Source organism: Gossypium hirsutum, chromosome D07 (genome assembly GCF_007990345.1).
Source record: "Gossypium hirsutum isolate 1008001.06 chromosome D07, Gossypium_hirsutum_v2.1, whole genome shotgun sequence".
Lineage (NCBI taxonomy): Eukaryota > Viridiplantae > Streptophyta > Magnoliopsida > Malvales > Malvaceae > Gossypium > Gossypium hirsutum.
The window spans coordinates 47798510-47813433 of NC_053443.1; the positions used below are offsets into that span (position 1 = coordinate 47798510).

General features: G+C 29.7%; 1 long non-coding RNA gene across 1 annotated transcript; it reads left to right on the forward strand.

The window, feature by feature from the left end:
• The first annotated feature begins 3158 nt into the window (after positions 1 to 3158).
• On the forward strand, positions 3159 to 5605 carry LOC107954894 (uncharacterized). Its single transcript, XR_001699735.2, has 2 exons — positions 3159 to 3436; positions 4353 to 5605. It is a non-coding gene; the product is annotated as an uncharacterized lncRNA (long non-coding RNA).
• The last annotated feature ends 9319 nt before the right edge of the window (positions 5606 to 14924 follow it).

A 14924-nucleotide genomic window follows, 5' to 3' on the forward strand; every position in this document is an offset into this window, starting at 1 on the left:
AGAAACAGAGCAAGCAAAAGAGTTATATATTTTGAATTTTAGTGAGGTAGGGTCGGATTGATTTTGGAATCCCCTGTTCTGACTTTGGAAAATAATTAAAAATTGTAAAAAAATAATTATGAGTTATAATTTATATTCTTAGAATCCTTAATGAGTATATTTTCAAAGGAAAAAAATGAAAATATCATCTGAATTCTGTACAATGAGATAATTCATTTTTAGTCAAGAGAGGTTATAGATGTTGAGCAATGAAACAGGGGTGATTTTAAAGAATAAACTGTACTAATTGGCCACGTAAAAAATTCTAAAAATTTTATTGTAAGAAGATATATGAGTCTAGTTTTGGGGAAAATTAACGGATCTTAATTTGGAGCTCTGTAGCTCCAGATAAAAATGATTTAGTGACTCTGACTTAAATAGACAGCTTTGAATTTAAATATAAGTGAATAGTGAAATTATGTATAATGCTATTTGAGCATGTTATATACATAAAGGATGTGGGATGGAGAGGATGAGGAGGACAATAAAGTATATGAATGAATTGTGTATAATTGGTTATATGCCTGATTATAATCGATAAATGTTGAAATAGGAGTGATGTTTATATTGGTGCATTACTGGTCATGGTAAGCTTATGAGAGAAAATAAAAATTTCATAGCGTATGTGTGTGGTATATTTGGCATGAAGTGATGTCATGAGTGACTCATAAATTAACTCATGTTGGTAAGTTGATGCATAATTATAGTATTCAAATATATACATATTTGTAATATTTTGCTATGCGATTCGAAAAAAAAAGGGGAATAAATAGCATAATGAAAATTCGACCATGTTGCTATTTTATGTTAAAGGAGTGTTTTATGGCATATCTTAAGTAATGGAATGTTATAAATTTTGAGGTTAATTTGCTAGTCAAATAAATGACAAATGAATTGACTGCGTATTCGTAATTTTGACATATGCTTGGTATATGAAACGTAATAATATATGCTTGAATAATCTTTAAGCTTTCAAATGACATGGATTTGATGGTGATAAGAATCGAATATTGAATTCATGAAGCACATGTGATGTATTATTGTTGTGTGATAGCTTGGTTTTAGAAATTGATTAGGTAAATGGTAAGTGGAAGCATTTATGGATTTAGAAGAAAATTTGGAATGAACATGAAATTTAGCTCAATTAAATGATTTCATCAATTAAACATTGTGTATACCAGAATATGTTAGTGAATTACATATTTGTAAATTAACATTCGAAGTTCGGTAAGTGATATATGAAATTAACATGAAAAGATTTATGATTGTTATTAATATTGATTCTGACATAAAGTGGATTCTTCAATATTGGATTGATTTAACGAATATATTGAGCATATGAATGGGTATGTATTGTGCCTCGTATACCCTAATTAGCGACTCGAAGATAATAATTTGAAAGTTTTTAATTTGGATGAAATTTTATAACTCGGTTTAATATGTCTATAAGTGTATTTATTCTGGTAATGCCTTGTACCCTATTCCAGCGTTGAATACGGGTAAGAGGTGTTACAATGTGACATCACCATATTCGACCCTAATGTTTAGGCCGGGTTTGGGGTGTTACATCAACTCACTAAGTTCTCATGAAGTTACCTTTGTGTATTGTGCTACAAGTAAGCTAATTGGGTTTACGCTAGGAGAGATGATGCTAAGGCTACGCCAGAGGTGGCAGGACGAACTATTATGCATACAGAACGTGTTGGTAGCACAATTGTAGTCAGTATTATCACTAAAGGATTAAAACAAATAGAACAATGTAATTAAGTTATGATGTTTACTTGTAAGTCCTTGTTATTTGTAGTCTTGCACAATGGTTTAATTATCTACGGTACACCCAGTTGTAAGTTAGTTGGAACAACATTCTTAAATAAGATGTAAATGTTGAAAATTAGTACGTTTTGTTTTTGAGTAAGTTTATAATAGAGTTGTAACACCCAAGATTTGGATTTGGCGAATTGGATCAAGTTGAGGGCGTTACATGACCTATTTATAGGTTTTAAAATTAGGATTTGGTTAGTGTTTTTAAGATAATCTTGACACTTATGAGTGGTGGGGTCAATTAAAATTTTTGTTTTCCATTTCAATAACCGGTTACAGATTGCAATCTATGTTTTTTTTTTATAATTTTATAAAAAAACTCGACATTAATGGATGTCAATTTTGTTTAAATATTATCTACAATGGTTAAGAAATTATATTATATTATAATAATTTAAATTTTAAAAAGAGCTCAATAAGAATTGAAGTATTTTAATTATTCCAAAATAATTATCCTAATTGTAGATGGGGATGACTTGAAAATAACTAAACTTTTATTTAAAAAATAACGTGACCGCATCATGGCCCCCGACTAGGACTTTCACATTGAATTCGACCCTTGATTGTATTAAGTATTATTACCCCGAAACTGAATTTCCCCACGATGGGTTCCTAGAGTCATGGTTCTATCCGCCATGACATATAAAATGTATATGTTCTGAGGCACGTTATCACATTCCCGACCTCTCAAAACTACCTAAGAATTTTCGCCATTTCAGTTGAAAACCTTGAAAACTTAAAAAATACCCGTAACCCTTAAAACCATAAGCTCTAATAAAAATCCTAACCCTAATAAAATAAAACCCTAACATTAGCAGAGAGAATTCGAAAGCTTTCTTGCAAAATCGGCCTATATCCCTAATTAAATTTAAAATCGTCGTAAAACCTAAATTGAAAAAACAGCCTATAGGCCCTATTTTGCCTATAATAAATATTAAAAAAATTTGCATAAGAAATTCAACTATTTGCTCAGAAAAAAAATCAATTTTTTAAAACAATGGGTTTAAAGAATAATTCATTTTATATCCATTAGTTTTAAAACTATTCAATTAAAAATTTAATATTTTTATTTAATTTTAAACGATTTATTATATTAACATGATTTCAACCTAATTATTACACTACAAGAAATTAAGCTTTTAGTGGCAGTTTTAGTGGCAGTTTTAGTGGCGTTTGAATTGAAAACGCTGCAATAAGTAAAGCAATAATGACGTATATGAGAAAAACGCCGCAAAAGGTAAAGCAATAGCGGCTTTTTCTCATAAATGCCGCAAGAGGTAACCAATAGCAGCGTTTTTTCATAAACGCCACGAATATTTATTAAAGTAGATTGAACAACGTCGTTTTGTTAGCCCAAAATTCTTTTAGTTTTTTTCCAAATCAGTTTTCCCCGAAATCCCTAAGCTTTTTCTCAAATCCCTTTCATTTTTTCCCAACTTTTTTTCCCCAAATCAGTTCCCCTCCCCGAAATCCAAAACTTTTTCCCCAAATCCCCTCCTTGTTCCCCAACGTTTGCTGCATCGCCGTCGACAGTCCTCTGCTGCATCACCGTCAACAGTCCTCCGCTGATCACCGTGTAAGTTTTTAAGTTTTTCTGTTTGTTTGTTTGTTTGTTAATTTATTTTGTCATATTTCAAATCTTAAGAATTTCTCTTCTGTATAAATTCTTCACCATAAACAGCAACAAAAAATTTCTCGCCGCCGTTCTTTTCGTCGAAACCAAAAAATTTTGCTAATTTTTCATTTCATTCTATTTTTTTATATCTTTTTTTTTAAATTTCAGATAATGTTATTGGGTTGTTAAATTTTATAAATGATTTTTTAAAATCTGTCTTAGTTCTTAATTCTTGTTTCATGGTTTTTTTTTTTTAAAATTAGTTGCTTTATTTGAAGTTGTGAGCTTTAAGCAAATCACTGCAGTTATTGTTGAATAGGCAAACGAAATTGTCTATTTTTGCGGGTTTCGAGTTATGCATGTGAAATGTTTGACAAAATGACGGTAAGGAAATTTGGGTTTCTTTGAATGAGGGGAAAAACGGTGAGTTAGTGACTGCATGGGGGTGAAGATTACATTGATGTTGGACTATCCTTTTTTACACTGTTTGCTGGTTTAGTGAAGTATGGCAGTGAAGTCTGAACTTATTTTGTTATTTTGAGTAGCCAAATTTGGAAAAAATATTGTTACTTTACATAAATATTTCAAATAGTTTGCCAAGCACATATATAAAAGAAGCAGTTAACTTCTTCATTTTCTTTCACTGATATTATTCCAACCTTAAGCATATGATTTCCAGATACACGTGTGTGTTGTACAATAAATATAATTAGTAGTTTTAAACTAACATTTTTATCATGTGAGATATTCCTTTGCTATTACAATAATTTAGAAGGGGTTTGAATATTTGCAGTTGGAGGACTGTGAATTTCATGAAAATTTATTGATGAGTTGGGGGATTTGACATTTTTTAAAATTCATATTGTTGGTGTGGCAGGTAAATTGGATGCTCTTTTCCAGATTTTGAAACGTCAAACCTAGCTTTTAATCATTTGGGGTTGCTTAAAAGCCTAGGTCTGCTCAAGATTAAGCTCATTACTTGATACTATATTGAGTTAAGAAGATGACAATCACCAATCATATTTTTTCATCACATTCAAATCATTTTAATTCTAATTAATTTGTTGTTCTACGATGATTTCCTCTCAAAATGTTTGACCAATTAAATATTTCTTATTCAACCATTTAAAATGCTTCAAAATTTAATAATAATTACAAATTTCTTATAAATAAAATTATAGTTACAAAATAACTCAATTCTCATCTGTTGAATTTTTCGTTTATGATTCAACTGATTAATCTAGTTCAACAACATGCGTGCTCCGGTAAATTTCATTTAGAAATTTAATAATAAATTAAGATTTAATGCATATATATATATGAAAATGAAATTAAAATAATTAAAATACAAATGATAAATTAGTTAGTTGTTACACTTCAAATGTTCCAAATTTAAATTTTAGAAATGAGAGAAAAGGTTTTTATATAAATTTTAAAAGATATTTGAAGTATTTTCTTTATTCAGTTTATGGTTTCATTGCTTTTTTTCTATTTTTCTACCATTGTGAGATTTATTTTTATTAATTAGGCTAACCTAATTAAGTTGTGGGAGAATTATGGAGCCCATATTTGTAAGCCCAACTGAAATAATTGTAAAGGGAAATGAAGCCCATATTTATCTTATCATTTATTTATTATTATTTTTATTAAAACGTGAATTGGATCCCGAAGTATTCGATAGGTTCATTTCAATTGTCTAATCAAACAACTCCATTTTAAGCTCTCATTGACTGAATTTGTAAGTACCTCATATTACTTGCATGTTTTAATTTAATACAACATTTTTTTGAGATAAATCCATGTTAGTGATTTGAATTAAGGCATAATATCTTACATATCTCATTGTGCAAGCGAGCACGATTGAGCAAATTGCTCAACTTAAAGTGGAGGCAACATCAAGAGAAGCAAAGGCTCAAAGAAAATATGATGAACTCCAGCTACAACTTAAGCGAATACAACAACGAGGGAAGCAGAAACAACAAGAAAATATGATGAACTCCAGCTACAGCTTCAGAATATGATGAAGATGTTTTAGTAGTCGTAGAATCTGCCATCTTAGACTTTTGTTTTCTTATTGTGAGAATATCTTAACAATATAACTTTTGAATATAATATATTTTGTTGTTTTTATTTATTTATTAATTTAGATCATATACATATTTCTTTCGTAATAGTATCATTTAGATTTGAAGTTTTTGGTTGGATTTGATGTTACAGAAAATTATGTTGAAAATTCAGGTTCTATATGAATTAAAATGGTTTGGTCAAATTTGCTAAAGTTAGTAGCATTTTCCAACAAAGGTTGCTAAAGAATATGACCTTTAGCGGCGTTTTTATGAGAAACGCTACTAAAAGTCATGTTCTATAGGGCGTTTTCCTGCATAAATGCCGCAAAATTTAGTGGCGTTATTTATAGCGACGTTTTTTTGTTTTACTTATCAAAACGACGCAAATTATTTTAGCAATGGGCCAAAAAAAGTCACTAGAAACCTGTTTTGTGGTTGTTGGTTAACTATTGAATTTTTACCAATTAAAGTCACTTTTTTAACAAACTAATATTTATATACAACTTTGGGAAAATATCTAATCCCCGACTTGGATGTTGCTGTACTCCTAAACTTGTTGGCCTTAAATAAACCTTTCTTGAATATTTTTCTATTTCAGATGATACTCATGTTTTGTGATATTAGTAAAAAATAAGCAACTTCCTGCAATAAAATTTTTATATATATTAAGAGTGAAGGATAGAAGTAATAGATTCGAACTTATGTCAAACAGATGCAATTAATTTTATACTTGTGTTTTGTATCATCAATCAAGTGATAGATAAGTATTAAGAGGGCCTTAATTTTTTTTGTTAGCAAACAATGTATTGTTTTCTTATTGATGTATTAAAAATTGTGTTAAATTATAATACTTCTACTAAATAGTGAAGTTAGAAACTTTTTTGGAGGACCATGATTGAATTACAAAATTTTTTAGACTTAAAATACAAATTTACTATTATATTAATTTATGATTTTACATTTTCTAAAAGGATTAAATCAACTTTTATGATTTTGAGGGAATAAACTGTATTTTTATCATAAATATACATATAAAATTACAAAATTTAAAGGAACCAAACATATATTACCATTTTAGGGGAGACTAGACCCCTATTGTCGCTCCTACTTCTACCAAATATGACATAACAAATGTATTACAATATTAATATTCCTGCAAAATTAGGCATAAAAATTAATTTTTATATATAAGGATAAATCTCAAAATTCTATATAAATTTTGATCCAATGTGAAATTTGTTAATGAATTTTGATTTTGTGCAATCATATACATGAAGCTTTGATTGTGGTTTAGATGTATACATAAAACTTTGATTTTGATCCAAATATATACATTTAAAAAGTAAACACATCAATTCATTTTCGTATTAGATAAACACATCTATATTGATAATGGATGGGAAAATTAGTGTTTGTTAACTTTGCTAACATGGTAATCCACGTGTATGTCACGTTAGTAATTAATTAATTTTTATATTTTTAATAACTTTTAAATTTTAAAAATATATTTGTATTTTTTGAATTTTTAAAATTTAAAAATTAATTAATTGCTGACATGGTATTCACATGACAATTCACATAGATGTCAGGTCAACAAAGTTAACAAGCATTAACTTCTGCATCTATGTTAAGGTAATTTAATAAATAAAATAAATTTAAAAGCTAAAAAAATAAAATTAATAAAATAAAAAAAACTAAAATATTTTTTATTTTAAATTAGAAGGTGAAATAAATCATTATTCCAAGTAACCGATTATCTGTCCTCGATTTTTCTGCATACTCCAAGCCATTCTTTGAAGAACCATGTGCATAGAAAAAGTAAAAGTACAAAGCATGGGTCACTTATGCATGTGAGTGGTCGAATCCATGTTAGGATATAAAGGTGAATAGAAGTGAAAGGGACGTACCTGGTGTAGGTTCGGCAGTGATTTTTGAAGATAGAAATTCTTGATTTGGACGAGTAATTGGCATAGAAGTATGGTAAAAGGAACACCAAATTCTTGACTCAAATAAATCATAAAAAAACTATAATGTTTTAAGCATCTTCGTTTAGTTTTGGCTGCTATAAATTGATTAAATTATACATTTTTGACGACTTGGTACTTAAAAAAAAACATTACAACCAAATACTTAATTTTGTATTATAGATTACCTTAATTGATTAATGCCTGTACCAAAAGCTATTGTGGTATACATGATTGATCAATAACAAGTAGTCATGTGTTATATCAAGCACTTTGCTAAATACATAAATACCGTTGGTTTGATCCACGACAACTACAGTCTTATTTTGATCATTGACCTTGTAATATGTTATTGATGAATAAGTCACTACAAGAAATTCGTTTGGACCAAAAACGCCGCAAAAGTTATACATTAGTAGCGCTAATTAGAAAACGCCGCAAAAGGTTAGAGCTATAGCAGCGTTTTTATTATAAAAGCCGTAAAATGAAGCAATAGCGGTGTTTGGACCAAAAACGCCGCAAATATGTATTAAAATTTTGCAAAACGGCGCCATTTTTAGCAGCTCTTTTAGTGGCGTTTGGGCTAAAACGCCGCAAAAGGAAGCAATAGCGGCGTTTAGACCAAAAACGCCGCGAATATGTATTAAAATTTTGCAAAACAACGCCATTTTTAGCAGCATTTTTAGTAGCATTTAGGCTAAAACACCGCAAAAGGAAGCAATTGCGGCGTTTGGACCAAAAACGCCGCGAATATGTATTAAAATTTTGCAAAACGGCACTGTTTTTAGTAGCATTTTTAGTGGCGTTTGGGCTAAAATGCTGCAAAATATTCTATTCTTTTTTTCCCTTAATTGTTTAACTTTATTTTTGTTCATTAAAACTTTTTCCTTTCGGTTTCATGTCACTTTCCCCCTTGTCTCTTCCATATTTCTCAAATTAGAGTATATGAAATTGGTATGACTTCCAATTTTTTTCGTTATTATATGGATAGTTTCGTCGTTTGTTGGTATTCCAGTTAATTAGTGATTAATCTCCAATTTTTTAATATGAACTGTATTGCGATGTAAGTTTAACTTTAAGGTTTCGGTGTTAGCTTCTATAGTTATAACAAGGGTTTAGGGTTTAAGGTTTATGGTTTATGACTTAGGGGTTTTGATAAAAAGGCCGCAGAAAATCATTTTATTTTAAACAGAACGGCGCCGTTTTGCTCCCTGTATTCTCACCCATCATCCAAGTGGCCATCAAGTATTCTTTTCAACAACTCATGCACTCTTTCATCCTCTTCTATTTATTATTGAACTAGTTTTTATATATTAATTAAAATAAAATTTATTTTTAATTTAATATTTAAAATCTTCAGAAAAATTAATGACACGTAGAAAAAATTTAAAAGTAAAAACATAGAAAAATATATGTTAAAAATGAAAAAAAATTAAAATACTATTATTTAAAATAATTTTAAAGTTTTTTGGGTATATGACTGATTAAGTTTTTAAATTTATATATTAAATAATAGATTAAAATTTAATGCACATATATATACGAAAATGAAATTAAAATAATTAAAATATGAATGATAAATTAATTAGTTGTTACACTTGAAATGTTCCAAATTTAAATTTTAGAAATGAGAGAAAAGGTATTTATATAAATTTTAAAATATTTTAAATTTATATAAATTTTGATTAATTAAAATCATTCTTTAATATTTTAATATTTAACATAGGAGAAAGATTTTAAGTATTTTCTTTATTCAGTTTAAGGTTGCATTGCTTTTTTTTTTTCTACCATTGTGAGATTTAGTTTTATTAATTAGGCTAAAACCTAATTAAGTTGTGGGAGACTTATGGAGTCCATATTTGTAAGCCCAACTGAAATACTTGTAAAGGGAAATGACGCCCATATTTATCTTATTATTTATTTATTATTATTTTATTGAAACAGTGAATTAGATTCCTACAAAAAAAGTATTAGATAGGCTCATTTGAATTGCCTAATCAAACTCCTCTATTTTAAGCTTTTTTTGACTGAATTTATAAGTACCTCGTATTACTTATATATTTTAATTTAATTTAACATTTTTTTTGAGATAAATCCATGTTAGTGATTTGAATTAAGGCATAATATCTTACAAATCTCATTGTGATATTACTATTTTAGGTTAAATGTATTCATTTAAGTATATAAGTAACACGTTTCTTAATTTTTAAAGATATAAATAAACAAACATAAATAGTAATAAACAGATTATAAATAAATAAAAGAAACACATAAACAATAATAGTATTAATTATATAATTAAACAATAGTTGATTTTAAATGATTTACTAAACTAGTTTTAAACAAGCATGAAGATAATTAGTTTGGATATGTTTCAATTATATTAGTTTAGTTTAATAAATAAATTTTAAATTTTTATTAATGTTGATTTATTTAACTTAGCAAATGAATATAAATAAATAAAGATCCAACTCATAAACTATTTATTTACAGCCTTAAATTTGATTTATATCTATTTAGAACACTTCAGTAATCATATTATAAACATGAATTAAATCTATTTAGAACACTTAAGTAACCGTAATTTATTGTCAACTTTAAACTTCAAGAACTACGAAATGGATAAGAGTTTGATGGATTTGTCAAGGGTAAGCAACGAATATCGAAATGGAGTACAAACTTTTCTAAATTTTGCATTTCAAAATGCAAGCCAAGAGAATATGATTCTTTGCTCGTGTAAGAAGTGTGGCAACATCAATTGGAATATTCGTGAAGTTGTCTACGAACATCTAATTGTTGATGGCTTTATTCAGGGGTATAAAAAATGGATTTTCCATTGAGAGTGTACAACTCGTAGAACCTCTTCTACGATTAATCCGGCTTATCCTCATAATGCTTACTATCAATCTATTAGAGAAGATGACATGGAAGGTATGTTGCGGGATGCATTTAATATGCATAGTCATGGTTTGTAATCGTTTCCACCTAAAATTATTGCATTCGATGATTGTGATATTAGTGGAAATGCTTTTACCGAAATGAGAAGAAGTGCACTTAATGAAGAGCCAAATGGAGAAGCGGCGAAGTTCTACAAGTTACTTAATGTAATGGATGAAGAACTTTATGAGGAATTGAAATTTTCAAAACTGTCATTATGCATTCATATTTTTCACATAAAATGTTTGGGAGGGTGGACTGGAAACTCTTTTACGCTGCTGTTAGAGTTTTTGAGAGGTATGTTTCCGTTTGCAAAAATCCCTCATTCATGAAAAGATATGAAGAAACTGATAAAGGAAATAGGCCTTGGGTACTACAAAATTCATAGTTTCCCAAATGGCTACATGTTGTATTGGGGTGATCGAAAAAATCAATAGTCTTTTCATGTATGCGGTAAATCTTGGATGAATAGGAATGCAGAAGATGTGAATAAGGATGAAGGTGAGGCACAGTTAAGAAAGAAACCAGTAAAGATTTTACGATATTTTCCACTAATACCAAGGCTTTAAAGGCTTTTCATGTCGTCAAAGACAGCCGAGTCTATGAGGTGGCATCATGATCAACAAACGGATGATGGATTATTAAGGTATCCTACGAATTCTGTAGCTTGGAAATCATTTGACAATAAATTTCTAGGCTTTACAAGCAATCCTCGGAATGTGAGGCTTGGGCTAGCATCTAATAAATTTAATCCTTTTAAAATCATGAGTACTTTGTATTTGTTCCTTACAATTTGCCTCCGTGGATTTGCATGAAGCAATATTCTTTTATCTTATTTATGATTATCCCTAGAGAGAAAGATCCCGGGAATGATATTTACATTTACATGCAGCCACTTATTGAAGAGTTGAAACAAATATGGGCGGGTGTTGAAACATATGATGTCTTGAGAAAGGAGAACTTTTATTTACGTGCAGCTTTATTGTGGACTATTAATGATTTCCCGGCTTATGCCAATTTATTTGGTTGGAGTACCAAAGGACGTTATGCTTGTCCTTGTTGTGTGGCACAAACATGTTTGAAGTGGTTATATAATGGGAATAAGTTCTCTTACATGGGGCATTGTCTATGGTTAGATGGAAATCATAGATTTAGATTTCAGAGGACTCTATTTGATGGTATTGAAGAGTTTAGAGAAGCTCCTGAGCAGACCATTGGATCTGAAATCTTGTTCATGTTAAAAGATATCAAATTCAGTTATGGGAAGATGAATCAACAACCAACATGCAAACAAAGAGAAGACCGAGGGAGGCGTATGTTGGCGATGTTAACTAGCAAAGTAATGATGAATCTGATGAAGAGGATGATCCTAATGAGGTGAACTTGTGGAAAAAAAGAATTATTTTTTTTAGTTTCCTTATTGGGAGCATCATATTTTGCGACACAATCTTGATGTCATGTATATTAAAAAGAATGTTTGTGAGAACATCATCGGGACAATTCTGAATGTCGATAGAAAATCAAAAGACAATCTTCAGAGTTGACTTGATCTAGTTGACATAGGAATCCAACGTGATCTTCATCCCCAATTACTTTTGAATGGAAAATCTTGGTTGCCGCATTCTATTTTTGCAATGTCGAAGAAAGAAAAAGAATTGTTCTACACGGTGTTGAAGGATATAAAGGTCCTAGATGCGTATGCATCAAATATATCTCGATGTGTAAGTCTTAAATATTTAAGACTATATTCCCTAAAATAACATTATTATCACGTCTTGAAGCAAGATTTACTGCCAGTTGCTTTATGGTATTGTATGTCAAAAAAGGTGACATCTTGTATAATTTAACTATCCAATATAATGAAAGCTATTTGTGGCAAAGTTTTGATTGTTGAAGAACTTGAGAAATACAAGATCGAGCTACCTTGACTTTATACAACTTGGAGAAGATCTTTCCACCTTCGTTCTTTACTATTATGGTGCACTTGCTAATCCATCTCCCTCATGAAGTAAAACTTGGTGGACCGGTTTTCTATCGGTGGATGTATCCTATAGAGAGGTGCTAATTTATTTGCAAAGTGTTCATTCATTTAATTACAACTTTTTGTAATGTTATATATCGTGTTTAGATTTCAATGCAGATTGAAGTTTTATTATCGTAATAAGCGTTATCCAGAAGGATCAATTACTGAAGGTTACTTGGTAGAGGAGTGCATGACTTTCTGCTTTAGATATTTAGAAGATGTTGAAACAAAATTGAATAGACCAAATAAAAATGTCGGGCTCAATAATCATAATTTAGTCGAAACTTATCTATTCCGAAGTTATGGACAACCAATCGGTAAAGTTTAAATTGCACACTTAGATGATAGATCTTGGGTACAAACATATCGATATGTTCTTTTTCACCACGATTCAATTGAACCATTATGCAAGTAAGTTTTAGAATTTGATAAACATTCATCTTTTTCATTTGTTTATCTTCTAACCAGTAATCCACTTTTTAACATAGTGAGTACAAACAAGACTTGAGATCTCGTTCACGCTTATGAAGATTACAACATCGAGAGATTCATAAGTTATTTACAAAATCTTTTCATGAATGGTTAGGGCAAACAATATGCAACTAAAGCTTTCATTGACAAATAATAATGTTTTCGTATAACATTTATAATTAATCAAATTACTTTTAGTTCAATAGGTTTGGAGTGGAAAGGACGTCAATGACGAAGTTAAATGGCTTTCCCAAGGTCCGGATAGAGTAGTAAAAAGATATACTACCTTCCTCATTAATGGATTCAGGTGTCATACAAAATCTCGCGAAAGATTGAGGAGGACTCAAAATTGTGAAATAGTTGTTAATTCTTCAATTACAAGTTATGCTAGTGTTAGGGACAATAATCCTATTGAGGGAAATGCGGAGTATTACGGACTTCTTACTAAATTATTGAGTTGGATTATTATGGAAAACGGAAGGTTGTCTTATTTCGATGTGATTGGACCGATGTTAATACTGTTCGCGGAATTAAAAAAGATCAATTTATTTTTACAATGGTGAACTTCTCTCGATTAGTTCACACTGGATAACAATTGATAGACAAGCCATATGTATTTTCTTTTCAAGTCAAACAAGTTTTTTACTCGAAAGATCCAACTGATGAAGGTTGGTACGTTGTACTCTGTAACACCCCTAAAGACTTGTTTGACATGGGCAATGGAAGTAGAGATGACATCGACAAAAGATCAAAACTTTGTCTTTTCCAGAATAAAACTTAAATGAAACTATCCCTAGTACTAGTACACAATTTCAATAGGTTCGCCAGAATGTGAATGAAGATATTTACGAATCATGATGTAGTAAGATTTTACGATTTTTAATTATAAGTAATTTTATAATTTAAATCTTGATCTTGTTAAATATTTCAACTATTTTATAAGTACTATTATTGTTGTAATTAGCTACTAATATTTCAACTATTTTATGTGTATTGCAGATAAAATGCATAGAAGAAGATTGCGAGATCTAAGTATTATTCAAAATCCTCCAAATTCGAAAGAAACAAATAGTGAACAATAGATTGCTATTGGATCTTCGAATGTTCCGAATACAGCTGACAAACCTGCAAAAATTCAAAGTAATGTTAACTTTAATTTACATGTATGTTAACTTTTATTATTAATTTTTGTTTCAAATTTTTATATTATCATATATCATTTTTTTAGCTGAAAGTGGTGGGAGGTGCAAAACTCGATGATGTACGCTATTAAAAGATTTTTATAATCTATATTCTATTGAGCGTGTCAAAGTATCTAAAAATAGTCATGGTCAGCGTATTGGATCAGAAGCTCGACTTTTAGCAGGATACTTGGGAATTATAGCACAAAATGCCAATCTGCTGCAATCAACTACGAGTCATGGCATCATATGCCTGATAGTAACAAAAATCAAGCTCTCAATTGTAATAACCAATTTTAGCTCGGACTCACATATGGAAACAAAATCTTCGAGGATATGCAATCTTAGATATGATATATGCAATCTTAGATATGATATGTAATCTTAGAAGATATGATTTTGTAATATTAGAGATTTAATTTGTAGATACCCTTTAATCTTCGCCGTTGATGTAATTGATTTGTACCGTTAGATTTGGGGAGGCTCAGCTATAAATAGAGGTCTCTCCCTTCATTGTAAACAAAAAAAAAAGAATCAATAAAAAAGGGAGAACGATTGGCAATTTTTTAAAGGTGGCTTACTGTTTTTTTTTCTTTTTCGATTATTTTTTACTTATTTACGATTTTAAAAAAAGGAGAAGGTGATACCACTGTGAATTTTATTTATTTATTTTATTTAGCCCTAACAAAGTGACGCGTTTCAAAGGATGGAGATATTTTCCCATTCGAGCCCTATGAGTTATTCGCGCCTTTTAATTGGGCCCTTCATTTTTTTTAAATTATGTTGATTTTCAATTTAATCCTTAAT